We start from the raw sequence: 26,457 nt of genomic DNA, 5'->3' as shown, positions 1-26,457 counted from the left end.
CAGTGTCTTGGCTTGCAAGGACCCAAGTGCAAGTAATTTAGTTAGAAGGTGATGCCAACAAGCCCATAGAGAAGTGCGGAAGTGAGACAGAGAAAGGAAGGCAGCCAATGCAGGGTGCATTTGCAAACAAATTAGGCTCAGTCCTGCTGGGGAACTCTAAAAGCCCACATGAAACATGTATCTCAGAGCTATGCCAAGGGAGCAAAGCAACTAGGGTATTTACCCACCAGCCTCTCCCAGTCATTGGTTGAGGGCTGCCTCAGAGGGGTGTTAATTACCCAGCACTTTTGGCCCATCTTGTGCTAAAGCAGAAAGAAGCACAAGAGTACACCCTCCGGAGTAGAAATTCAGCTAGAAGAGCATTACAATGGTAAGATCTCAAGGGATATGGGCAGGGCTCCACCTGCACTTGATACAAATAGACATACAAAGGATATCACATATAACAAACAGATATATGTAAATGAAAGTATTAGAATTCCCCACTCAAACTTAAATAATAAAGGAGGCATAAGGATTCAAAACTGAAATGTCCAAAGGTTGGGGTGGCTTCAGGTAAAGCTTGGTCCAGTCTCTCTCTTTTTTTTTTTTTTTAACGTTTATTCATTTTTGAGAGACAGAGACAGAGCATGAGTGGGGAAGGGGCAGAGAGAGAGGGAGACACAGAATCTGAAGCAGGCTCTAGGCTGTCAGTGCAGAGCCTGATGTGGGGCTCGAACTCATGAACTGCAAGATCATGACCTGAGCCAAAGTCAGACGCTCAACCGACTGAGCCACCCAGGCGCCCCACTTGGTCCAGTTTCTTAAATGGTTTGACAGGCATGAGCTTCTTTATTTCTTTGCACCACTCACTATGTGTTGGCTCCATTCTTGGTAGTTTCTACTTTATGATTATAAAATAGCTTATAGTAGCTCCTTAGGGCTCTATTTTCTAGATTCAACATCCAGACAAGAAGAGAAAGTATATTTTTCAAATAGTTTAAACAAGTCCTGGAATTAAGTCTTTGGGGGCTGTGATTTTCCTGATTAGGGTCAAGTTCCCACCTTCCCATCCCAATCATTGCAGCCCGAGTTGTTGTGGGTGGGGGAAGGGTGACTCTAACTCAAAACACATGGCTGAGAAATTCAGTCTGTTGGGACAGGAATAAGAGGTAATTAATACTAAGGCCCTTAACAGCATAGGTGTTTGATAACCTTAAGGAAAGCAGCTAAATCAATGATATTATATTTCAACTCCCTGATGTCAGAATCCAGTTGAATGTCCAGACAAGAGAGAAAGAGATTGATGGTGGTATGGTAAGGGAGGGCCAGGAAGAAAATGTAATGGTGAAAGCATGGGTACCAACAGCCACTCCAGGGAGCTGAATTCAGACTGTATCTTTGACAACACTAATGCTGGGTAATATTTATTTAGCTGAGCCTAATAAGCAGTGTAAAGAGTCTCATCTCTCAAATTGGCACAGCAAGGGGCCACAGCAGCCAGGCTGCTGATAATTAACAGTGAAATGCCTGGCCTGTTCTCTCCCTGCAACATTCGAAGGGATGCCTGGGACTGCCGGGCAAATTCATTTTCCTCTTGATGGCTGGGATAAGGATGGAGCTTGCTACAGAAAATTACTGGAGAGGCAGCTAGCGAAGGGCAGAACAAAATGACTATTCTGAGCAAGCAGGCTGGGCTGAGGAGGGCAACCTACCTCTTTGCTTGTGGAAGGTCACATACACACTGCATTTTCAGTACCCATAAGCATAGAACTATACAGGCAGATATGTTGGTTTTAGCTCACAAGTGCTACAGTTGAAACAATAGTTGCAGAATCAAAGGCTGTTAGAATTCAAATGACCCTTGGAGACTGTGTAGTTCAATTGTATTCACTGATGAAAAAACAGAAACCTATACAGATGCGTGGCATCACAGTGAGCTCATTGTAGAGTTGAAACGAGGGAATGCATCACCCCTATTTGACAATCCACTGTTAATAATAACCATGTCCGTGATCTACATTCTTGAGGTTCACTCTGGACCTAGATCTTGTTCCCCTTTTATAGTTGAACCATTTGGTGGAATTCGTACAGCAAATCAGTCGAAAACAGAACACTCCAATCCCAATTGACATTGTCCATAAATAATTCTGGAAGACCTCTCTGATTAATAATAGTGATGATGGGAATGATAGATGATTATTTATCTATTAAAATATACCATGCACTGTGGTAAACAATTAACATGCATTATTGTGAATTATAATCTTCATAATAATTCTTTGATGTGAATACTACTCTCCTTGTATGGTGGAGGAAATTGAGGTTTACAGGGTTTATGACTTTACCCAAGCACACAATTTGTAACTGGTGGAACTGGGTTCTGATCTCATGTGTTCTCATTCAAGAGTCAAACCTGTACCTGTAACCACAACAAGCCTTAACTTTTCTTCTCAGCCCTGCCAGAGTTTCAATGACTTTCACTGGATTTTCCTTCAAGAAGAAATTCTATATTCTAGAGATATGGTATCATTTCTTTTATCTCTAAAAAAAGATCATAAATTTACTGTACTTTTTAGAATTGCTATTAATGATTTTTGAGATTTGGTACTCTTTTTTTTTTTTGGAGGATCACACTGAAACGCTACATTTGCATATTTAAAGACAGTTTTCCTAAATGTCAGTTCAAAATATAGATTTATCAGAATTTGGAAATGAAAGGACTTTTTTTCTTACTGCTGACTCTACTGGATGTCAAGACTGTGCAAATTGCATCCCAGAATTAGAGCACTGTGGGGGCATCTGACCCCGCCCAAGTATTCCTGCCAAGTAACCCATCTTTCTTCTCGTTTCCCCACCCCTGATCTGCATGGCTTCCAATTCTCCTTCCTCCAGTTTCTCCAGATGGCAGACATCTTTCAGCCTCCTGGCTCCTGCAACTTCTTCCTACTGAATTGGAGCCAATTCCTGTAATCCAACTTCCTCCTCTACAAAGGGATGTGCATAGCTTCTACAAGGACGAGGCCATCTGACTCCAATGCCTGTTGCCTTCTCTTGCCAGTGTCCTTATCTGACCTCAGTTTTCCCCACTTGGTCTCCATGGAGAGATGACCATTGGCTCAATTTGCATCAAGTTTTCCTCTTGTTCACCTTCTCATCCTAATTCTTTTCTCTCATCTTCACCATGAATATCCCACTGTTCTCTACTTTGGGGCTGTTTCTTCCCCACTATAATAGTATTATTATAACTTAGGACAGATGTATTAATGCTGATATTTTAAAATTTTGAGGAGTTTTCCAATTCCATCACCAAAGAGCTGGCTTGAGGATGACCAAAGAATTTACCCTTCATCAGTAGGGGTATGAGAGGAATGCTTAGCATGCAGAACACCCACTCCAGAACAGGTGATTGAGGCAGAGACAAGAATCAAAAGAACATACCTGAGTATGAGTCATACTTTTCTCTTTTTCTCTCTTAGCTGTTAAGACCTGAATTTGCTTCTTTTTCCTATCTTTAGGCAACTACTATCTTACATAGGTAGTCTATTCCTATATTATCAATAAAAAATTAGCTTTCTCCTGTTTTCTAGAAATGTTTAGTCTACCTGAATGTTTATAATATGTACAATTGAGCATTTTCTAAAAGTATGAAGATTAAATTAAAGGGAACTTATACTGCTCATTGGGATCACCTTTAAAAAAAAAAAAAGCAAATATTTCTTCCACTGGATCATCCCTTTATCTTCGGCATGGGTACTTCTTACTTTCCCTCGACACCAATGTTTATATTTTATTGTTTTATTTTTTATTTATTTTATGTTGAGCTTTGATGAAAGCTGTGAGTTCTCTCTCCTCAGAACGATGTCCAAATATCACATTCATACATACACACACACACATGCACAGGATTTTGGCCACAACTTCAAAGTGTTCATTGATGCTCATACAGAAATCCATTCATCATACTGTTGTCAGACTAATAGTTCTATAGGATGAGTGAGGTCATCTCATCTTACTTTCCTAATCCCTGTCACCCCCAGAATATAGAATAAAGTGAAAAGCCTTCCTTGACTATTACTCAAGTTACTCTTCTTTTCCATTCATCCTCTGCTGTAGGAACATTTGGGGTATTTTTATTTCTTCATGCCTTTGCTCAAGCTATTCACTTCACCTAGAATATCTTTTTCATTCTCTACCTTGAAAAACTATATGCAACTTTCCCTATCCCACTAATGGCACCTTCTATCACCCCAACCAATGTAGACGCCATAAATGTACTCAGGATTCATCTCATCTTTCTTTACATTACAACTCCCTGAGGGTTTTATCTCTTTGACAGCATTTAGGAGCATGTAAATCTTAAGCCTAAACAGAACCTTAACAATCATTTTATAAAGCCCCTTTTTGTTTGCCTCATATTATTCATTCATTTATAAATAATAATAACATTTAAAAATTCTTTTTTTAATTTTTTTAAGGTTTATTTTTGAGAGAGAGACAGACAGAGCACGAGCAGAGGGGGGCAGAGAGAGAGGGAGACACAGAATCTGAAGCAGGCTCCAGGCTCTGAGCTGTCAGCACAGAGCCCCATGCGGGGCTCGAACCCACGAACCGTGAGATCATAATGTGAGCTGAAGTCAGGCTCTCAACTGACTGAGCCACCCAGGTGCCCCTAACATTTAAAAATTCTTAATGTGCAACTGTTATGTGCCAGACACTGATCCAGTCACTGGAACATAGTAGTGGACGAAGTAGATAGAGCCTCTGCTTTCATGGAACTTTCTTTATATTGGGAGAAGAAAGACTAGAAATAAGTTTAGAATAAAACAGGTATTTACAAATATTGAGTATTTGGAAGACCATTACTTTGAGAAATGCTATAGAAAATGACTGAGGAGAAGGAGAGGAAGAACATTATGTTTATTAATTGGTAGGTCAAGGAAAGCATCTCAGTCGAAACCTGAATGGTAAGGAGCTAGCCAGGTAATGATGGGGGGGAAGGGCACAGCAAGTGCAAAGACCCTGAGGTGAAAGCTTACTGAAGCAAAGACAGAAGGCCAGTGGAGGACAGGGGAGAGATGTTCTTAGATAAAGTCAGAGAGGAGAAAGGAGTTTGGAATCTACTCTAAATGACATAAAGGCTATTAAGTCTACAAGCTTCTTGAGAGCAGACCTATCTTATGTGGCCCAGCACAGCACTTAGCAAAAGAGATAAATGCTGTAAAGAAAAAAGTTTTACAACCAAGTCATTTTGAGCATGTTAAGATGCTCCTCATTGTAAACTCAAAGAAGGTTGTTTCCTAGGCTATGCACTATATGTCCATGGTCGCATTTGGCTAAGAGGAAATGTAGCCATTAAGTAACAACCCTTGGATTTTAATTTCCTCAAGGACCATTGTGGGGACTTTTATGAGCTGGTAACAGTCCTACATGCCCTGCAAGTTCCCATTCATTCCACTTGCTTCGATTCTATCTTATCACTGGAATGGTTTGAAGCCTTAGGAGTTTTACAAGCTTCAATCCGCTCTTGGCTTTTTGCCTCCGACATTCAATTTTCACACCTACTTTTATGAATTCAAGAATGGTACTAGACTGGCTTCCTCTGATAGGATTTTTTCCCTCTCAACACATTTTCAAACATTACTGATTTAGAAGGTTGTATAAAACATATATGTTCAGCTTAAAGAATAATTAAAAGCAAATACTTGTGTAACCACTACCTAGGTTAAGAAATAGAATGTTGTATTTTACAAAGTGGGGTTTTAGAACTGAAAGCAACTTTCAGAACCAAAATCATCTGGTTTGCTCTCTTTTTACACGAGAAGTCTAAGGCTTAGAATTGGCAAATGTTTTTTTTTTTTTTTTTAAGTTTATTTATTTTGAGGGGGTAGGGGGGAAGGAGAGAGAGGGAGAGAGAGAATCCCAAGCAGCCTCCCCGTTATCAGGGCAGAGCCTGATGCGGGGCTTGAACCCATGAATTGTGAGATCATGACCTAATCCAAAATCAAGAGTCAGATGCTTAACTGACTGATCCACCCAGGTTCCTTGGGCAAGTGGTTTTATGCAGGCCACACTGCAGGCCACACTGATGCAGCTAACAGAATCATAACTCTAAACCAAAAGGCCCATAGAGATTAGGGGATCAGTTTCTCAGATCAGGTTATCTGGGCTCCTATATGAACATTTTCAGTCAGAGCTGAGGGGGTAAGAGCTAAATTTCTCATGAAGGGACTGTTGTTTTTCTTTCCAAAAGCTCTCTATGAAAGTAACACTGATTGATGATCCACCCTCAGGGTGCTTGCTAATTTCCTGGTGGTTGGATTTTTAGCATGGAGTTCTTTCTTTTTCTTTTTTCTTTTTTTTTTAATCACCTACTTGGCTCATGTTTAGAGTTGACATTTTCTGAGTATCATAAGATTTCTGGTGAGTCGTGGAATCAGAAGTGGTTTGGAGTTCTACCTCAGCGGCTTTTTATTCCAAAGACAGTTTTAGTTGGAGGTGTGGAGTGTTGTAATCATATCTGGTCATTTCCCTAGAAGGGTTGAGATCTAGGCTGGGTAATTCTGTCATTAGTATTATTTCTTTTCTCTCTCTATTTCTCACCTTGCCACACACACACACTCACTCACATCAATAAACCAATTAACATTCGTACCTTGGAAATACCAAAAGATGGGGGAAAATAGTTACACAAACATCTGTATATCTCCATGTGACTTTTTGCTCCCCAAAGACTTTCTTGACTTTCATAGTCAAGAGGGGAAGGGCAGCATTTTTGGATTCCTAAGAATTTATTTGAAGGTAGAAAACTCAAATGTCTTCTATTCCAGGTAGAAAATGAGTGTAGTGTGCAAGGAGTAGTGGGGGACCATGTTAACTGGAGACAATTTGCCCATTTGTGATACTGTAATATCAAAAGAAATACATATTTAGTCCTTGTCCCAAGTTCTCAGCACAGAGCTCCTAAAACTCTTGGCATTTCTGAGTGATAGGCATAAGAAAAGTATCGTTTTTTTTAAAGTTTAATTTATTTATTTTGAGAGAGAGAGAGAGAGAGAGCATGAAGGAGGGGCAGAGAGAGGGAGAGAGAATCCCAAGCAGGCTCTACACTGTCAGCAAGGGGCCTGATGTGGGGCTTGAACTCACAAACCAAACTGACCTGAGCCAAATCAAGAGTCAGATGCTTAACCTATTGAGCCATCCAGGTGCCCCAGAGGAGCATCTTTTGTTATTCATAATAAGACCATTTAATCATACCTGAGCTTATGCTATGACTCTGGAAGGATGGGGGCTGCTTGCCAGAGGAACTACCCATGTGAATTGAAGGCTGAACTTGAAGCCCCACTCTCCAAACTCTGGGGAAGGGAGAAGGGCTGGAGGTTGGGTTAATCCCTAATGGCCAATGATTTAATCAGTCATGCCTACTTAATGAAATCCCTATAAAAATCCTAACTGAAGGGGTTTGGAGAGCTTCCTCGTTGCTGAGCACATTGAGGTGCTGGTTGTGGGTAGCATGCCCAGAGAGGGCATGGAAGCTCCATGCTCCTTCCCTCCCATTCCTTACCCTATGCATCTTTTCCTTTTTGTTGTTTCTTTGTTGTATCCTGTATAATAAATGGATAATAGTAAGTGAAGTGCTTTCCTAAAGTCTGTGAGCCATTGTAGCAAGTTATCAAACCTGAAGAGGGGTTATGGGAACATCTAATATATAGCTGGCTGGTCAGAAATGCAGTGACAACCCGAGACTTTTGATTGGCATCTGAAGTAGAGAGCACTGTTGTGGAACTGAGCCCTTAACCTGTGGGGTCTGTGTTAACTGACTAGTTTGTGTCATAATTAAGTTATATCATAGAGATACTCAGTCAATGTCTGCTGAGAATAGAGAATTGATTATGTGGGGGGAAAGCCACACGTTTGGTGTTAGAAGTAAGTAGTGCAATGAAGTAGGGTTTTTTTCCCCTTTAGAAGTCTAAAGACATTTAAATTCAAACATTTAAAAAATATTCTGTGAAGATCCCCCAAAATAAATTATCTGTAGGTGAAATGAAGCCTATAGCCACTTCTTTCCAAATTTGTCATCTTTGAATCTTTTCACACTAGTCAAATCAAATTAAAACTGCCATACAGTGCGGTGTCAGTGAGGGAAAAAGTTACCAAGTGATAGGATATTGGTTCAGAGTTCTGGTGGTGATGATGGTAGAGAAGGATGTGGTGCCGAGAATGGGGCAATGTGGAGGATTGTCCTACAAAGCAGCCTGTCTCTTGGTAGATGAGTGTGATTTATCATTTCACTCTCTCCATGCTTCATTTGGGTTATTTTTTCCCCACACTGTTTTCCAGATCATAAATTCTTTCTTCAGCTCTTTCAATTCTACTGTTACGATCATCCACTAGTTTTTCCTTCAGCTACTGTAACTTTCAGTTCTAGAATTTCATTTATTCTTTTAAAAACATTTACAATTCGTTGCAAAATTGTTCAATCTTAATTTTTATTTGTTTCAATAAAGCAAAAAGTTATTTTAAAGTCTGTTTCTTATATTCACACATAAGGGGGTCTCCATGGTTTTCTTTCTGTTGTCTGAAGTTTCTGATGCTTCTTTTTAAAGATTTTCTATTTTTACCTGATTTCATTTAATATAAGATATTATATTTGAAAAAAAAACATTTATGGGAGTTATTTCAACATAGGGTGATGTTATCTTCCTCCTAGAAGGGAATTTTATTTCTTTCCGTCGTGTTCCTGGGACACTAGCAGTTTGAGGGCACCTTAATCCAAGGTAGGGTTTTAGATTATTTGGGCAACCTGGATAATTCAAAGCTAAACTATGTATGAGAACTGGGTGACTTTGATTCCAAGTTTTGTCTTCTTGATACAGTGAGACTGACCAAAACTGTTTATATGCTCTCAGATGCATCTTCCATATGGGCAAAAAGTGGTACCAAATAATAGTTCACCTCTCTGGATTTGCAACTCCACTGGCTTTGGGTGGTAATTCCTCACTATCTTATTTACTCTTTTGTGCTTTCAAGCTGACTTTTATTGTTAATTTTAAAAATACATTGTCCCAGCTCTTTTTAGTTGTCTTCAGTGATAAGACTAATCCAAATTACCTAGTGTTCCATTACTAGAAGCAGAAGTCTCAAGCTAGCAAGATTTATAGATTAGTCACCTGTTTAAACTTTAGAGGCTGGTTATACACTGGTTAGGAGAACAATATCTGAACTTCCCTCTTTCTCAGATACTGCTCTATTACCTGTTTGGTTTTTCTTTTTCTTTCTTTTTTTTTTTTTTTTTTTTTTTTTTTTTTTTTTTTTTTTTTTTTTTTGTGATTACTGCATTTCACGCTGACAGCCACTTCCTGCCTTCCTTTTCCTAACTTCTTACAGAGCCACATTATGATGTAGAACTCTTAGCAGAAGGGAAGATGTCTACCCACCAATAGCCTTCTCCTTCAGTTAAATATACATATATATTTTATAATAAAAATATACATTTATCTCTATCTCTATCTATCTATCAATCGATTGATTTTGGTGATTGGCCAGGAGAAAAAGTATGAGATTTTAGAAATGTATAACTTGGATCTGGAAAAACAAGCCATTTTCTTTTGAAAAACTCAGGATATGTGGCATCTTCAGATTCAATTGTATTCTTTTTGTGAGATGCAGCTAAAGATTCAACTTCTTTTCAACACATGCTTCTGATGGGTATGAAAGTTGGCATATCAATCTGCGAGTACTTGCAAAAGAGGCTTTCTTAATTTTCTTGGCTTAAAATTCCTTTAAACATGAAGAAGTTTTTTTAGTGAACTTTTATTGAAATATAGGATAAATACAGGAACATGCACATATAAATGCAAAGCTAAATGAATTTTGGTAAAGTTAACAAATCCATGTAACCTGGACCCAAAAATAGAACTAGATCATTACCAGCACACAGATGCCTCTTTCTCATCCCCCTTCTAGTCACTAACCACTCAAGGGTAACCACTCTTCTAATATTATACTGTAGATTAATTCTGTTTATTTTTGAACTTTACATATAGAATCATTTAGTATATACTTTTATGGCTGGTTGTTTGGTTTTTCTCTCTTGACATTGTGTTTGTAGGGTGTATTAATATTATTGCATGCAGTTGTAAATCATTCCTTCTTGTATTCTGTATAGTAATCCACTTCATGAATATACCATGATTTGTTTATCATTTCTACTTTTGATGGACAGTGGGGAGTCTCATCATTTTACAAACAGTGCTGTTACAAAAATTATTGTGCATTCTCATTACCTGTTAGTAAATACAGATAGCAGGAAGATTCTTGAACTTCATCTTCTAAATTTTATCCACTCACCAGGATTGTGACCCGGATTCTGGTCCTTGATCTTTTAATTTGGGCTAAATACAGAGGAAGAAGAGATGATTTCCATGAACTACTTCCTAGATAAGCTGGGAACACGTCGTCTGGCTGATGTGGTCTTTTGCCTGAGCTGTATATCCAGAATCCAGTGTTGAACTGGATGAGCTTGTTAAAATGGTGGAAAAATCTCTTTGGTAGAGTGCCTCAGTTTGAGTTAAACCCTGGGTCTATACGCTGAACATTGCTTTGTAGTTTCATCTGATGAACCAAATTACATCTACTAACCATTTTGAAGTTTTAGAAGTTTTTATGCTGTGTCCCAGTTGAATCTTTTAACAATGTGAAAAGGCTCAGTTAACAATGTGGCTCAGTCAGCTGGGCGCCTGACTTCAGCTCAGGTCATGATCTCATGGTTCGTGAGTTTGGCCCTGCATCAGTCTCTGTGCTAACAGCTCAGAGCTTGGAGCCTGTTTTGAATTCTGTGTCTCCCTCACTCTCTGCCCCTCCCCTGCTTGCACTCTATCTCTTTCAAAAACATGTAAAGATTTTAAAAATTAACAATGTGAGAAAAACCTGTTTTTTTAAATAAAATATCCAGGGGCGCCTGGGTGGCACAGTCGGTTAAGCGTCCGACTTCAGCCAGGTCACGATCTCGCTGTCCGTGAGTTCGAGCCCCGCATCAGGCTCTGGGTTGATGGCTCAGAGCCTGGAGCCTGTTTCCGATTCTGTGTCTCCCTCTCTCTCTGCCCCTCCCCCGTTCATGCTCTGTCTCTCTCTGTCCCAAAAATAAATAAACGTTGAAAAAAAAATAAAAATAAATAAATAAAATAAATAAATAAAATATCCAGTTTCTTATGTAAATATTACTACAATCCTATTAGCTAATGACGTTCTGTGAGAATTCACAAAAGAAAGGATATCTGCTTGCGAGGCCTTCAAATTCCTCAAAATTTGCTTGGATAGAAAAACTGCCCATAGAGCAATAGGTGCTTAAAACAGGATATTATAACCAATGCAAGTTATTGTCATATATGCCTCAAAGCTAAACAGATGGCTAATTGGGAATTAGAGTAGAATTATTCATTCATTCCACAAAAAACAAATGAGCCTCTACTATTTGCTCCTCTCTATGCTAATATAATTTACATTAAATTATATTAAATTAAATGTTAATTATATAACATAGTACCGTCATAACATGATCTACTATAATTCCAGGGAGTGATAAGAGCTAGAGAGAAAATAAATCAGCATAAGATGGGGAGCCGGATGTTATTTTAGATGGATAGTGGGAGGAGGAGTCAGGAAATCACTGAATAAGTGACACATGCAAAGACCAAAGTGAAGTGAGGGAGCATGGCCTTGATCTGGGGGAAAGTATTCCAGGAAGAGAGATTTGCAAAACCAAAGGCTATGAGAGGGAAACAAGAATAGAAGATTCAAGGGGGAGCAAACAGGACAGTATGGCTGGAATATAGTGAGCAATGGCAAGGAGGAAAGAAGGTCAGGTAAAAGAGGAAAAGGAAGACAAGGGCCACTTGAATTTGGCAATTCAAATTTTATTTGAGGGCAATTTGAATTTTATTCCAAGGTGATAGCATTCCACTGGATCTTAAGTAGGTGTTGCTAAGAATGTGGTTTGATTTGACATACGGTTGGGAAAGGTCAATTTGGTTGCTGCATAGAGAATGGATTGTAGGTATTAAGAATGGAAAAAGAATGGAAGTTTTCAGAGAAACTCATTTGATTCCCTAGGGTTGGGAGATGAGAGAGACATGGATAGGGAAGGCTGCTGCAGGGCAGAGGACATTAGTCCCAAGAAAGAAAGGGATTTAAATAAGTTAGCTAATTGCCAGAATTAGATGAGCCACTACATTTCACTCTTTATTTTACAGATGCGAAAACTAAGGCTCAGAAAGCTTAAGTAACTTTCTAAAGGAAAAAAATGTGATAACCACATTGAAAACAGGAAGGAGTTTGGGGAAAGGTGACTTCTGTCACTAAGTCAATCTATTCGTATGCAATAAAGTAAGATTATTGGTAAGAGTTACAAACATTTTGAAATTGACTTCTGAATCTCTCTCTTTCTCTCTTTTCTTTTTTGAGAACTGAAATTTTGGTGGTGCAAAGTGGCCAGCTTATCATCTTGAGTTGCATTTTAGAAAAAGCAATACTGACTCTGAACTTTTTAATGGCAAGTCCAAGCCGTATTAACTTTCCTAAAACTGTTGGGGACAGTGTCTGGCAATGGTAAGTGCATAATAAATATTTGCTGAATGATTATATGATGAAACTGAGAGTCAGAAGAATTCTAAGAAATTATAGAAAAAAAAAGGAGAAGGGGGCGCCTGGGTGGCTCAGTCAGTTGAGCATCCGACTTCGGCTCAGGTCATGATCTCGCGGTCCATGAGTTCGAGCCCCGCGTCAGGCTCTGTGCTGACAGCTCAGAGCCTGGAGCCTGTTTCAGATTCTGTGTCTCCCTCTCTCTGACCCTCCCCCATTCATGCTCTGTCTCTCTCTGTCTCAAAAATAAACATTAAAAAAAAAATTAAAAAAAAAAAAAAGAAAAAAGGAGAAAAATTACCCCCTCTGTATACTTAAAGTGTACTGTATAATATTAGTAGTGTACTAATATTGAGAAAGGACAATTAAAGCATTAGTCACATGCTTTGGATTGTGACGAAAACTAAATTCAAATTGATTTAAACACTAAGGAACATTCATTGGCCCATGTAATTAAGTCTAGGAGGGTAGTTCTAAGTTCAGGTATGGCTGGATCTAGGGTTTGTATGGCATTTAAATAATTCTCTCTTTGTGTCTTTCTTTCTCTTTCCAGTTATTTGTTTGTCTTTCCTTCACACTGGCTTCATTCCAGGCTGGCTGTCTTCACATGGAGATCCTCCTATGGTTATAAGCTTACATCTTTCAGTTTATTAATACCAACAGGAAGAGTTCCCTTTCCCAAATGGTTCTATCAAAAGTCTTCAGGGGCCAGGCCAGTCAGTCCATGTGAACATGGGCTGAGAGTAGGTGGGGAGTGGTTGCCAAAAGAAGAGTTAGGAATGATTAGCAGAAGTTAGAGTGGACAGTGGCAGGAGAAGCAACAAAGATCTACTACCAAAGTGAAAGAAAAGGGAAATCTTGCAGCCAAAGAGGCAATTTCTGCTTATAAAATCCCCCTAAAACCTAGGGCACCTCAACTCCAGATCAAGGCTGGGCAGGTCAGTATTCAAAAGACTCCTCTGCTGGTAGTACTGACACTGTAGATATTTGTAGATGTTTCCAAAAGCTCTTTCAGGCTTCCCGAGGCAGCTAGATTTTCCCAAGGCCCCTGAGAAACTCAACAGACTTCTTGGGTGTATAAGAGCTCACAGAACCAGCAGTCACTGCCATGTTTCTGTCCTCACAGACTCTCCAGTTATTGGCATGAAGCCCCAAATGCCCATGGTTCATCCGTAGCTTTTTTTTTTTTTTTAATGTTTATTTATTTGTGTGTGAGAGAGAGAGAGACAGAGTGCAAGCAGGAGAAGTGCAGGGAGAGGGGGAGACACAGAATCTGAAGCAGGCTCCAGGTTCTGAGCTGTCAGCATACAGCCGGATGTGGGCCTCAAATTTGTGAACCATGAGATCAAGACCTGAGCCAAAGTTGGATGCTTAACTTACTGAGCAACCCAGTCGCCCACATCCATAGTTTTAAAAGTCATTTTTCATGTTTCTTAAAGGAACCATGAGCCCAATGTGTGCTTTCTTCTGAAGCTCAAATGCTATAAAGTGAAATAGTAAGCCAAATGGGGTGGCAACTTCAGACAAGTGTGTAGATTCTTCTCCATGATGAAGGTAATCAAAGAAACCAACTGCCTTCTTACACTCCACAAAAATGCCTTCCAAACAGATATTTCCCAGCCAGTTGAAAAGTGAGTCAGCTAAAGAACTCCAAAACAATTAAATTAATTGAAAATACATTTCATAAGAGAAATTGGATAGATTATTTGAGGTCATGAGCATCCGCCAATGAGTATTTACCTCAGCATTTGCAGCTTTACTTTGCTTCCCCACTTGTAGCATTTCTGAAATCCACTTATTTCTCCTTTGTGTGTAAATTCTGAAAATATGTGTTTCTAGTTATGGCTCCATAAGACCACTATTTACCCCCTTCACAATTTTCGTCATATGTGCTATATCGTCAGGGTTCAGTGAAGGAAGGAGAAATGTCTCTAGGTATTTCAAGCAGAAGGTGATTTAATACAGGGAAATAAGTGCTCACAAAATGGTGAGAAGAATGGAAGTCAGAGGCACCAGTGGGATCTTGGTTTCAATGTCAAAGTCAAAAAAATTTGGTCATCACATTTCCACTCTTGCTGCCTCCATAATTCTGTCACTCCTGTGAGGTTGCTAACTGGAAAGTAGAACCCTGAGTCTGACTCCTGCATGCGCTCAAAATGTTCAAAGCTTACTATAACTGCCTTTACTGCAGCAAGTCTGCCTGCACTTTATTTCTGCCTTACAAAACTCAGGCAACTGCATCTAACTGGCATAGCATAATTCATATCCAGAGCCCTAACAGCAAGGGCATCTGGAAAGTGTAATTTTAAGACTTCCCTCATCAGAGAGAAAAGAAGAGGTTGAGAGAATGAATCCAAGAATATGTCACTCACTTTACAAATTAAAGTTGTTTTTTTTTTAAAGAAGACCTTATATTTATACTGTAAATGAAAATCCAGGATCATTTTCCATTAACAGAAGGTATTTGTCAAAATAAATGCAAGGAATTTTTTTGCCTTACATTTACCAAAAATATTTTTCCTCCCTGAGAGAACAGAGTAATTATAAAAGGCTCTTTTTCCCCAGGCTTTCCCCAAACTGCACTATTCCCCTATGCTACCCTCATTTATATACTTTGTGTGAGCCAAAAGCCAATATTTGCAATTAAATGACAGGTCATGTGTGAATTAAGGCAGACTTCTATGCCAAGTCATATTCAAACTTTCCTCTTTTTTCCTGGTTCGGGAATGGAGAGGATCACACAAAACTGGTCCCATCAGCAATGTGCATCAGTGTACTTTGGGAAATGCTTTATTAGATTGTAATCAGTTTGAAAGTGCTTTTATCTCCTCCTCTGCCTTAAGTTCTAGAATAGACCTCACATTTTTTTCATCCAACCTGGAGTTACAAATATGAGAAGGAAAAATATCAGGAATGGTGACTCAGGGAATTTGGGGGAGTGAAACAAAGACCAACAGTCAGTTTAAAGCAGGGTCTTATTGTCTTTGCCTAAAGTGGGAGGTGGGGGAGTGGGATTCACTCCTACAGGTTGAGCTATAAGTTCTGGACAAGAGTTGTCCACTTAACTAACTCCTTTCCTGGTGCTTTGAGTCTACTCTTCATGCTACCAACTGACCAAACCCATCTCTGCCATAAGGACAATTGTTTTCTCCTTTCTTTCCTCCACTTCCCCTTGGTCAGCCCACCCCTTATCCTCCCATCCCCACTCTACTTCATTCCCCACCCCACCCCACACACACACAGCTTCAGTACACCTCATTGTCTGCCTTTCAAGAGCTCCATGAGTGTCTGTTTTGTTCAAAGCAGAAATCTATAGCATCTAAAAACTGCTTGTGATAGACATTCAATTCCCACTAGTTGAAAGAATAACAAATGGGTGAGTGAGCAGTCAGTCTGCTTGGCTCAGCCAGGCTAACCCAGAAAGAAACCTGAACTATCTCAGACTCATTCTGGACTTTACTGTGTTTCACAGAACATCAGATTGATCAAAACTATTTATAATGGAATGCACTCTAGGCTCTAGACTACATGAATCAAATATAGGCCTTCAAGTCGTTATAAACTGAATTTTGAGATAACGTTGGTAGTTTCCCCTTTTGTCTTAGAGAATGAAGAATTGGATTGAGCTTTGACTCCACTATCTCCTGGATGGCAAGTCACTTTCATTTTCTGAGCCCCAGTTTCCTCACCTGTAAATTGGGGGAGGATTTACTCTTTGCTTAATTCACTACCTGCTGCATGGGTCATGTGAAATTAGGCACTTACCCATGTATTTTATCATTGAAGAAGTAGTTTTCTGAGTGCCTACTGTGTGCAAGTCTTTTAAATGTCATCTTCTTAGTGTGGCATTTTATTTTATTTTAAAATTTTTTAATGTTTTCTTTATTTATGAGAGAGAGAGAGCAAGACAGCATGAGTGGGAGTGAGAGAGAGGGAGACACAGAATGTGAAACAGGCTCCAGGTTCCAAGCTGTCAGCACAGAGCCTGACACAGGATTTGAACTCACAAACTGTGAGATCATGACCCGAGCCAAAGTCAGCTACTTAACCAACTGAGCCAACCAGGTGCTTCTAGTGTGCATTTTATAATCAACTTATGTAACATTTCAGTCCTACTTTTCAACACTGCTAGTCCTCCCTTCTGCTTTATTTTTCTAACAAGTGCTTTCATTTTTAAACTTAATATATGTTTTATTGATTTAATCATTTACTATAATTATCTATTTAATTTGTATTGTGTATCTCCCCCTGCTAGGTTTTAGGCTCCATGAGAGGGGATGATGATTGATTGATTGATTGATTGATTTTGCTATTGTCTTTCCAGAGCCTGTCCCCTAGTGGGCACTTAATAAATAATGTTGAATGAATAAACAAATATCCCATGCTCAGAGTACAAGTGCTGATATAAACCAGCCTACCATATGAAACTCAAATGTATTCTTTTATTAGAGAAAACTCACTAAAGAATGTGTATTCTATACAGAGGGCTGGAGTTACATTGAAGGAACAATTAGGAGGCCAGTATATAATCCAGACAAGAAATGGCAAAGAAAATAAGGAGACAATTAGAAAATATTGAGGAAATAGAATTGTAGCACGTGGCTCCTTGGATATGAGGTGTGGTAGGGAATAGTGAAATCTACATTGAATTCCTAGTCTCTGGGCTGGGCAACTGGGTGGGTGAAAATGATGCTCACTGATACGAGGATACCAGTGAAGGAAATGGTTGTTTGAGGACATGCATGAGGAGAGAATTTATGCCGGGTGCCAATGGGCCAACAGATGTTCACTGAGAGGTTGAATACATGGCTCTGGGCTTAGAAGAGAAATTTAGGCTGGGGATAAAGATTTGAAAGCCATAATCCTAGGCTCTAAGGACAGCATGCAGAGTAAGGATAGGGAAGGGTCAAGGGGACACAATCATTTGGGATAAATATTCTTATCCCACCTCTCCATAGATGAGACCACTGGGAAGTGCCCAATTATCCTCAAAGATTAGCTTTTTATCTATTCCATTTGAGACCCCAGAGTTCTGCACCATGGATAATGGAAAAGACTTTCGTGTACTTAAAATCCAAGACTACTATGGCCTTTTTCAGGCCAAATACCCACAATTATTTTACTTTCTTAACAAAAACGATATGCTAGATAGTTCTGGGGTTGGGGGCCAGAAAACTTGGGGGGCTGATATAGCTTAAGATCTCCCATGGCTAATGGGTGACCTTGAACAACCCATGGATTTTTCTGTCAGTTCATTTCCTCATCTGTGAAATTATGGTGTTAACCTCCATGAGGTTCTTGGAAAGATGTATCAGGAGCATTTGAGTGATTAAATAATGAAATCTAGAGTAGATATTCATTAAAGATCTTACAAGAATCCAGTTTCTATTCCATTCCAATAATACTTTGTTGTTGGACCCATTCCAGTTCCTGTATATATTCTTTAAAGCATATAGATGCCTAAACAGTACACAGAGCTCTCTAGTGTGGTCATGACTAATGCAGCAGAGTACATAAAAAGGTAGAAGAAAATACAGACTCTAAAGCCCTGTTGTAGGCTGCTGGCTATTGTCAAGCTGCTAGTGATTTATTTAGCAGTCTGGTTGCAAAAAAACAGGACTAAACCATTTGCATTGATACTTTAGGTTTTCTTTAAAAGCAATTAACCCAAATTAAGACAATATTCACCAAAGGTTCTGAAAACAAAACAAAACAAAGCAGAGCAAAGCATAACAATAAAATCACCCATCTACTGATTTAATAGAAGATTTCTTAAAAGTAGCTAAAAAAAAATTGGGTATTTATGTTGTGTGCTTTCCCAACTAAGATCTTAATATGCTTTGCAAACTTGACTCAAATGCCAATGGTACTTCCCCCTCTGTGTCTTTCAAAAAAATGGAGCTAATGAGAACTGAAGAAACATGGCGGTATTGAAAATGTAGTCTTTGAAGTTCATGTGTGTAACTGTAGTGTATTATTGTTTAGCTGATTTCCTATCCTTCCTCTCCCCCCCACCCCCCTCCCCAACCTCCAAGGGAAGTGTGTACTTTCCTGTCCAATTTATATTGACCTTGACCATGTGCTTGTTTAGACCAATGGAATATGTAAGTGACAGTGTTACTGTTGCTTGATATCTTTCTGACATTTGATACTTTCAGCTTCTCCCTCTTTGAAATGGGGTCTTATCCTGAGTTTGAGATACTGGTTCTGCTAATGCTTCTGGACACTTTTTCCTCTATCATGAGAAAGGTTTCTCCCTAGTAGCTGCTCTGTTTTCAGCCTGAATCTCAAAATGAGATTCATGGAGCAAAAATGCCCCAGTGTACCTACAGATGCAATGTGGTCCTAGCCAACTGGTAGACTCTCAAGCATAAGAATAAGTGATTGTTGTTTGAAATCTCTGAATTCCACATCAGTGTGTTAAGCAATATGATTGTGTCAATAGTTACTGAGTATTATTTGGCATAACAACCTTTCTTGTAGATTTAACCCCCCGTGAGATCTCTTGTCTCTGTAACTACTCTGTATAGGGCCTAATTGACTTGGAGCAGATATCAAGACAAAGTTGTACTTAGCAAAAAATTGGTTTACAATTTCTTAAAGCTCAGAAATCAATTTTACCTCTCTAACAGTTGACCATTTTTAAGGTCTAGTTCTCAGCCAAAGGCAATTTTTCCTCTAAGGGATATTTAGCAATGTCAGGATGCATTTTGACTGTCATGACTCAGGGTGGGGGTGCCACTGGCATCTAGTGAGTAAAGGCCAGGGATGCTGTTAATATATAGCTCCTCACAACAAAGAATTATCCAGTCACAAATGTTAACAGTGTCAAGGTTGAGAAAAGCTGGCTCAACCCTATATTTCTTTCTCTTGGGGCATATCAAATTTATCTTTGGGCAGCACAGCATTAAAACTGATATCACTCATTAGGAACAAATAAGAAAACTCGGCCAAGTATATGATATCATTCCAGATAGCCTCCTAAAGAAAGACAAGAATTCTTTTATTGTTTGTTAACCCACTGAAAAACATAGAGCAAAAGTAATTATTTGCTCCCTTTTTGAGATTTAAAAATCTTTAATTGGATTAAAAAAGGATTTCCTTTTTTACCAGCACTTCAGGATATTTCTGTATTGCTCAGAAATCAGAGGCCTCATGATTTAGTTATTCATTTACTCTCTCATCCATTCAAATTATTTATGGAGCACCTACCTTGTGCCAGGCAATCTTAGGATTTCTCGTTCCAAGATGTCAGGTTTAATTCTGTTTGTTTTGTTTTGATTGAAATGGAGTATATAAGAGTGTGTGTTAAAGTTCACATTTATTTTAAAACACCCCAAGAGTAAATATAATCTTTCTGTTCACCCTGCACCTTTGAGCACCCCTTCCTATGTTATGAACTTCAAAAAGAAGTGGAGCCTGCCTTTTGCTAGAGATATATAAGATGTATTGTTTTATCCTCCCTTATGAACAACTTAATACAACTGTGTAGAACTTTGTATTAGATTCTAGTGGGTCCTGGTAATGCCAGAGGTAGTTGCAAAAGTTTTAGTGGTAGCAATATAAGCACAGCTTCACTTTACAGACATATTTCTCAGTGTGTTTTATGTTGGTTTATTTAATAAGCAAATATTTCATATGCTTTGTTAGTAAGAGGCATACAGCAGAATCTGATACTACTGGTGAATGAAGACAATTTTTAAGCTGAAGAACAATGGCAACACCAAGAGAGAGAACTGCTGGGCAACAGGCTTTTATCTACCTGAAACAGAAGGAATTTTCTGGCAAATCCACAGATCCATTTGTGTCCTTGAAAATGTCTAATATAGCAAAAATATCCTCACCTCCAATTGCAGGCTCCAGAAGAAGTCTCTGTTATGAAATGTCCTGTTCCAGCCCTCTAAGCTCTGCCATTTTGAAGCCACAGTGAGCTATATCCCAGTGAGCCAGGGGTTGGAGAGCTAAGGACTCAAGCAGGAAGATAGTGCAGAACCTGACCCAGAGATGAAGGTGAAGACAACACACAAATGTTGTACTTTTCCGGCCTCAGTGAACTGAAATCATGTCTTTTTTTTTTTTTTTTTTTTTTTTTTGTTAATTTGATTTTGCTGTTTGGATTCAAACCCAGTATCTTCTTCCAATAATGCTCTTTTCTGTACCCAGTCACAGAAAGAGTAGAAGACAGCTAGCAGGAAAAGCTAGCAGGAAAACAATGGTCTGACACTTAAAGAGAAAATCAATGGCAGATGTCTTCCTTTATGTTTTCTCAGCTAATCTACAAAAACCATGTGGGAAGGCTTAGTTCCTATTTTTCAGGTAAGAAAACTGAAGCTCCCAGAGGGCAACTAACTTGAATTTTAATTGAGGCATGTCTGATTTTCAGGTCTATATTCTTTTTCATTAACTACAAAAGCTAATGTTGACTCTCTTTTATGACCTGTTAATATTCAAATCAATATGATTTTTTGTCATGGAAAAATCCAAGCTCTAGCAAAAGGGAGGAAGCAGGGAACATAAATTCAGCCCCTTCAAATCACATGGAGAGGCAAGGAATCTGCTCTGAGTTTGCAAATTTGATTTTGAGGACTCCAGGCATGGGAACTGTGTCAGACTCAATATATCTGCTCATGGACCAATTAGGACCAGGTGACTGCCAAGCTGTTTACTGTCCTCTTCTGACCCACCTGCTCCACTCACAATCATTTTGCAGCCAGAAGATCAGTGAGGTAAAGGTGGCCTTGTGCCCTCTGACTTTTGCCCTCTGCCTTCTCTCTGGGTTTTTTGACACCACATTGGTGGCAACCAGTGGCCACCTGCTTATAGGCACAAGTCATCTAAAGTAATAAAACAAGAGGTAACTGGCCAGAGCCAGCCATTGAAGTTTCAAGGTCTAAGCCTTTCTTCAAGAAAACATGGTTTCTTCAAAGAATCAGATGGAGTATAGCAGGTACATGTGGGGACTCTGGAACCACATTATTCAAACCCTTGAGCAATCATTGGCTATTCTATTTACTCACTGTGTGATGTTGGAGATTTTACTTCACCTCTTCAATGCCTCAATTTCCTGATCTGTAGAACAGACTCATTTATTCGTTTCACATATGTTCTGCCATGTACCACAACCTTGATTCCATGTGCTGGGGATGGAGCATACACAAAACCAACCAAGTCCCTCTGTTCTCATAGAGGAGACAGAAGATAATAGATTTGTTTGTAACATAACTTCACATAGTGCTAAATGCCATAAAATCAAATAAAACAGAGGAAGGGATGGAGAGTTGAGGGAAGGGATGGCAATGTTATAAAGAGCAGAGATGGAAGGCTCTTGGAGGAGATAAAACACAGACAATATCAGAATGATGTGAAGGGAGGGAGCCACACAGTATCTGAGGCAAGAGTATCCCAAGAAGAGGGAGGAGGAATATAAAACAAAATATAACAATTGTACCCACTTTATGGGAGTCCATGCAAGTTAAATGGGATAATACATATAAAATGACACCATAGCAACTACTCTGTGAAGGTTAGCACTGCATACATCTTAGAATCTGAGTTGAAAGAATGGTAAAGTTCTATTCCAACCTTTCCCTTATAATGCAGGTGTTTCCTCAAAGAGTCAAGGAACTTCAGCTTAAGTACCTGTCATGATGAGGAGCTCCTAACTCAAGAAGAAAGGTCTTGCCTCCATTGTTGGGTAGCTTTTCCTTGTGAGGAAGTGCCTCCTTCCACTGAACTTACACCCTATCCAGGGAATCACAAAAACTTACTGGCTCTCTGTTTCACAGGACAACATCTCCAAAGTTCGAAAATAGATTTCCTCTGAGCTTGATCAGTGCCTTCAACCTTTATTTACCTGTATGGCTTCTGGATTTCTCACACTTTCATTTGATCATCTCAAAAACACAGTAAAATAGGCTCAGTCTCTGAAAAGATGGAGGCAAATGATGAGATTAGCATTTGAGGCTCAAACCTCCCCACTCGAAAGCTCTTCCCTAAAAACACAGCCCCCAGATAAAGAGGAATATGTCTACTCTTAGTGGTGTGTGCCTGCCCCTACCTGCCATCTTTCTCAGGCATAAACCCAGCCTGCACCAATTTGAAATCACATCCATGATAATGGTTAAGAGAAGTAGTTGACCAGTGCTTCTGGTGTCCTGGAGATTAGAGCAGAGAAGAGAGAAGAGGGTGGCCATGAGCAGTGGTGGGTTTAGGACAGATGATATTGCCATGTTATTAATTAAGCATCAGATCAAAGGGATCAGAATAGAGCTGATGAGTCAAAGATCTTAGGTTCCATTTCCTGTGAGCCAGCCAGCTGGGTCCTGCTACTCAGCATCTGCTCATCTCCTTACCCTGCCGGCTGCCTCATAAAACAAGCCATGGCTGCAAAGCTTAGAGAGTATGGACGACTCACCACTCAGCACAAACCCATCCCTGCTGCTAGAAAATAATCTCAAGGAGAAATCTGCCTGATGGTAGATGACTTGGGCCAGGTTGTCTTTAGAACTTACCTACTTTCAAGGAGATTCTCCTTGGCATGACTTCTGAAAGGATGGACAGGTTTTATCACTATGGAGTGCAGGCCTGAATTTTAAGCAATGCATTCAATGGCATTGTGAAGTTCTGTATCATTTTTTTCTGATAAAATTAATGGACAAACATAGACATTGGGACAGTAAGTAGAAACAGGAGATAACACTAACAGCAGTCATGTTTCGATCTGTTTATTTGTTTCAGTTTTTATATTTAGAACAAAAATCTTAATTCTTAAATTGGACGTAGGAAGGGTGAGTGCAAGAAAATTGAGGCACCCATATTAAGCAATAGTCACAGTACAGACGGCCTCTAACTGCAACTTCACAGTGATTTATCTGCTCTCCTGAACTGGCTTGATAAAGCAGCCACCCCACTGATGTTCAGATGATGCCACTCCAGGACTCAATTTGCTGGGAGCTGCCAACTGGCTGAGTAACTGCTGGAAAATAATGAGCCAGTTTCTCATTGGTCATCTATTTGACTAGCAGGCAGGTTGGGCAAGGCCAGGAATCTTGTGGGGGCAGATCCATTCCAGGATACAAGGCCATCTGACCTTCAAGTGGCTCAAACTGGGCAAGTTGCCATTTGGGGATCCTGACACTGGCAACCACAAAAATTTGCTGAGTCATCCTACCTGACTCAAAGCTTTTGCTATTGTGGAAAATGTGTCCGCAAGATTTTACTGCCTTCTGGAGCTTGAAGATTTTTTTTTTAACTTGGCAGAAGTGGGAAATTACTATTCCCTGAGCCCTCTGTACCCAGCTAAAGTCCAGTCATTCTTGAGAGCCAAACTCATGCATGGGTATGTTTTGGATCACTGAAGTACACAATAATCTCTCTCACCCCTAAACTCCTACAGCTTCCACATCAGGGAGTCCACATCAGTGGTCTCAAATTTTACTTGGAAAAAGTAAAAAGTAAAAGTGCTTGAGGGATTCAGTTAAAAAACAGGTTCTTATTCAGCAAGTCTGGGGTGTGGGACATGGGGGGTAGCCTGAGACTCTGCATCTCACACAAGTTTCCAGTGAATCCACACTTCTGTAGCAAGGACCCGCTTCTTTGACAAGAGAAATGGGCTGTCTGTGATCTTGCACAAGTCTCCAGATGTGTCTGAATCTTCACGAGGGCTTGTATTCTCTTCCTTCTTACCCTCTCTAGCACCTCGCACATTGCTATGTGAGCACGCAGTGCTGATACATATCTGTAGAATAAAGAAACTCCTATATGGTAGAAACTCTATTGCTCATTAGCACAATGACTCATGCACAAGTGCTTAACAATTATTAATTGAATGAATGGATGTCCTCTATGGGGACAGTGAGAGACTAACAAAAAAGAGAAGACAGAATCTAAGGTCTGGCTTAGATTTTAAGTTTTGGCTGCTTGAATCAAACAGGTAGAAAAATATGGATGCAAATTCAGGAAACAGGGTGTCTGGAATTAACTGATTTACACCCTAGTCATGGGGCATCTCACACATCGATAGACCAATTTCTGTCATGGAGATTTAAAAATTTTTTTTAATGTTTATTTATTTTTGAGACAGAGAGAGACAGAGCATGAACGGGGGAGGGTCAAAGAGAGAGGGAGACACAGAATCTGAAGCAGGCTCCAGGCTCTGAGCTGTCAGCACAGAGCCCGACATGGGGCTCGAACTCACGGACCGTGAGATCATGACCTGAGCCGAAGTCGGACGCTCAACTGACTGAGCCACCCAGGCGCCCCTGTCATGGAGATTTTTAAAAGCATCTCCACTGTCATGAGAAGGTTTGATCTGTACCATCTGGGGTACTGTGTAGAGGCCCATAGTCATGACAGGGAAAGAGCATTTACTCAGTAGAGCTTAGTGGGAAAGAAGCCCTATGCTGCCTAAGAAACTATTCATCCTCAAACAGTGATTTCTGACTGATTCTTTTCAGTGACCTCTGTCTCCTTCTTTCTCTACTTCTGACCACCTACCAACACATACAACACACAGACTAGTTTTTGACCATAGCCTGGAAACTGATCCTCATTCTTGCATAGCTTTATCTGCTAGGAGGTTGGATCAGTGTCCTTGCCACACAACTGGACCCTGACTGAATAAACAGGCCACAGCTGTTCATAGAAAGGGGCAACCATCTCCCAACATGGGAGAAAGAAAGCCACTGAGGGTTGAAGGATGAAAGTTATGGAAATTGGGCAGTAGGAAGAACCCAGGTTAAGGCAATGGTTCTACTCTTTAGACTTAAGGAGAAGTTTGGGCCCCTACTCCAACTCCCTACAAGCTTCTTCACCTGTCCTAAGTAGCTCTCTCTAACCTATGGTAACTCCCTCCCTTTGTCTGTTCTAGAACCTCTGCCATTAGAGCCATCCTTTGGAGTTAGGAAAAATCAGACATTGGCTTTGGAAGGCCACTGTTAACTGTACCTTTGACAACTGGCATCTGTAGAGGTGGTGAGGGGGGAGGCTGTAGTTTTCCTTGGAGTATTCCTATGTTAGCATCCAAATAGACAGAGCCCTGGGTATTTTCCAGCTCCCTCCAGCTGGGTTTGAGGGAAGGCTATAGAGTCTTGGTATGTGACACTGATCTGAATTCTGAGCCTTACTGAGCCAGAATCATCCTGGCTGTCAGACAGTCACAGGGCTCAGGGTCAAGGGGGAATACTCAGATGTCTCTAGGCCAGATGAAGCAAGTCTGCAGCTTGGAGCTGCTTTTAGGCGGGGCAGAATAGATGGTGAAACCCTAGGGTCCTCAGAACCTACAGATGTATACAAGAATGCCCTGAGCTGCACCTGTCTCGAGTTACTCCACCCAGCCTTCCAGCGAGCTCTGCAGTCTGGCTGGCTTTGTTTGCTGCAGAGCTGTGTCCTCTCTGGCTCAGGTGGTGTCAGTCCTCTGCAGGGGCCCAGCAAAGGTGCACCGGGCAGCCTCCAGTCTCCCTGCATAGCTGAGAGCACTGCAGTAAGGGCACAGTCCAGCTCTGGGCTGGCTGCCAACAGCCTCTTGCAGACTGCGTCACAGCAGAGACCTCTTGCTTGCCGGCAAGGAAGGAATAAGACAGCGATGGCAGGAACTTGTAGTGTGTCTCTGATGCTGCTTCAAATGGTTTCCATGCCTCTCTGCTGTTTCATGTGTTTCCTCATTCCCTTTCCTTTCCTCCATCCCCCACCCCCACCATGCCACCACATCTGTGTCCTTCTGATGACTCTTCAGGCTAACGTCCAAACAGAGTGACCCAGACTATAATGCAGCCTGTCGGGACAGTGCTTTCCAGGGAGAAACAGGCTGGTTGACCTGATGACACGCTAGGCATGTCAGTG

General features: G+C 40.3%; 1 long non-coding RNA gene across 1 annotated transcript in view; it reads left to right on the top strand.

Moving 5' to 3' along the window:
- LOC123580501 overlaps positions 1-26,457 on the top strand; it is a 167,975-nt gene that overhangs the window by 56,384 nt on the left and 85,134 nt on the right. The window lies entirely within an intron of this gene.

This window comes from Leopardus geoffroyi, chromosome A3 (genome assembly GCF_018350155.1).
Source record: "Leopardus geoffroyi isolate Oge1 chromosome A3, O.geoffroyi_Oge1_pat1.0, whole genome shotgun sequence".
NCBI lineage: Eukaryota > Metazoa > Chordata > Mammalia > Carnivora > Felidae > Leopardus > Leopardus geoffroyi.
The sequence above is the reverse complement of the archived record's forward strand: the minus strand, read 5'-3'. Positions and strand labels throughout refer to the sequence as shown.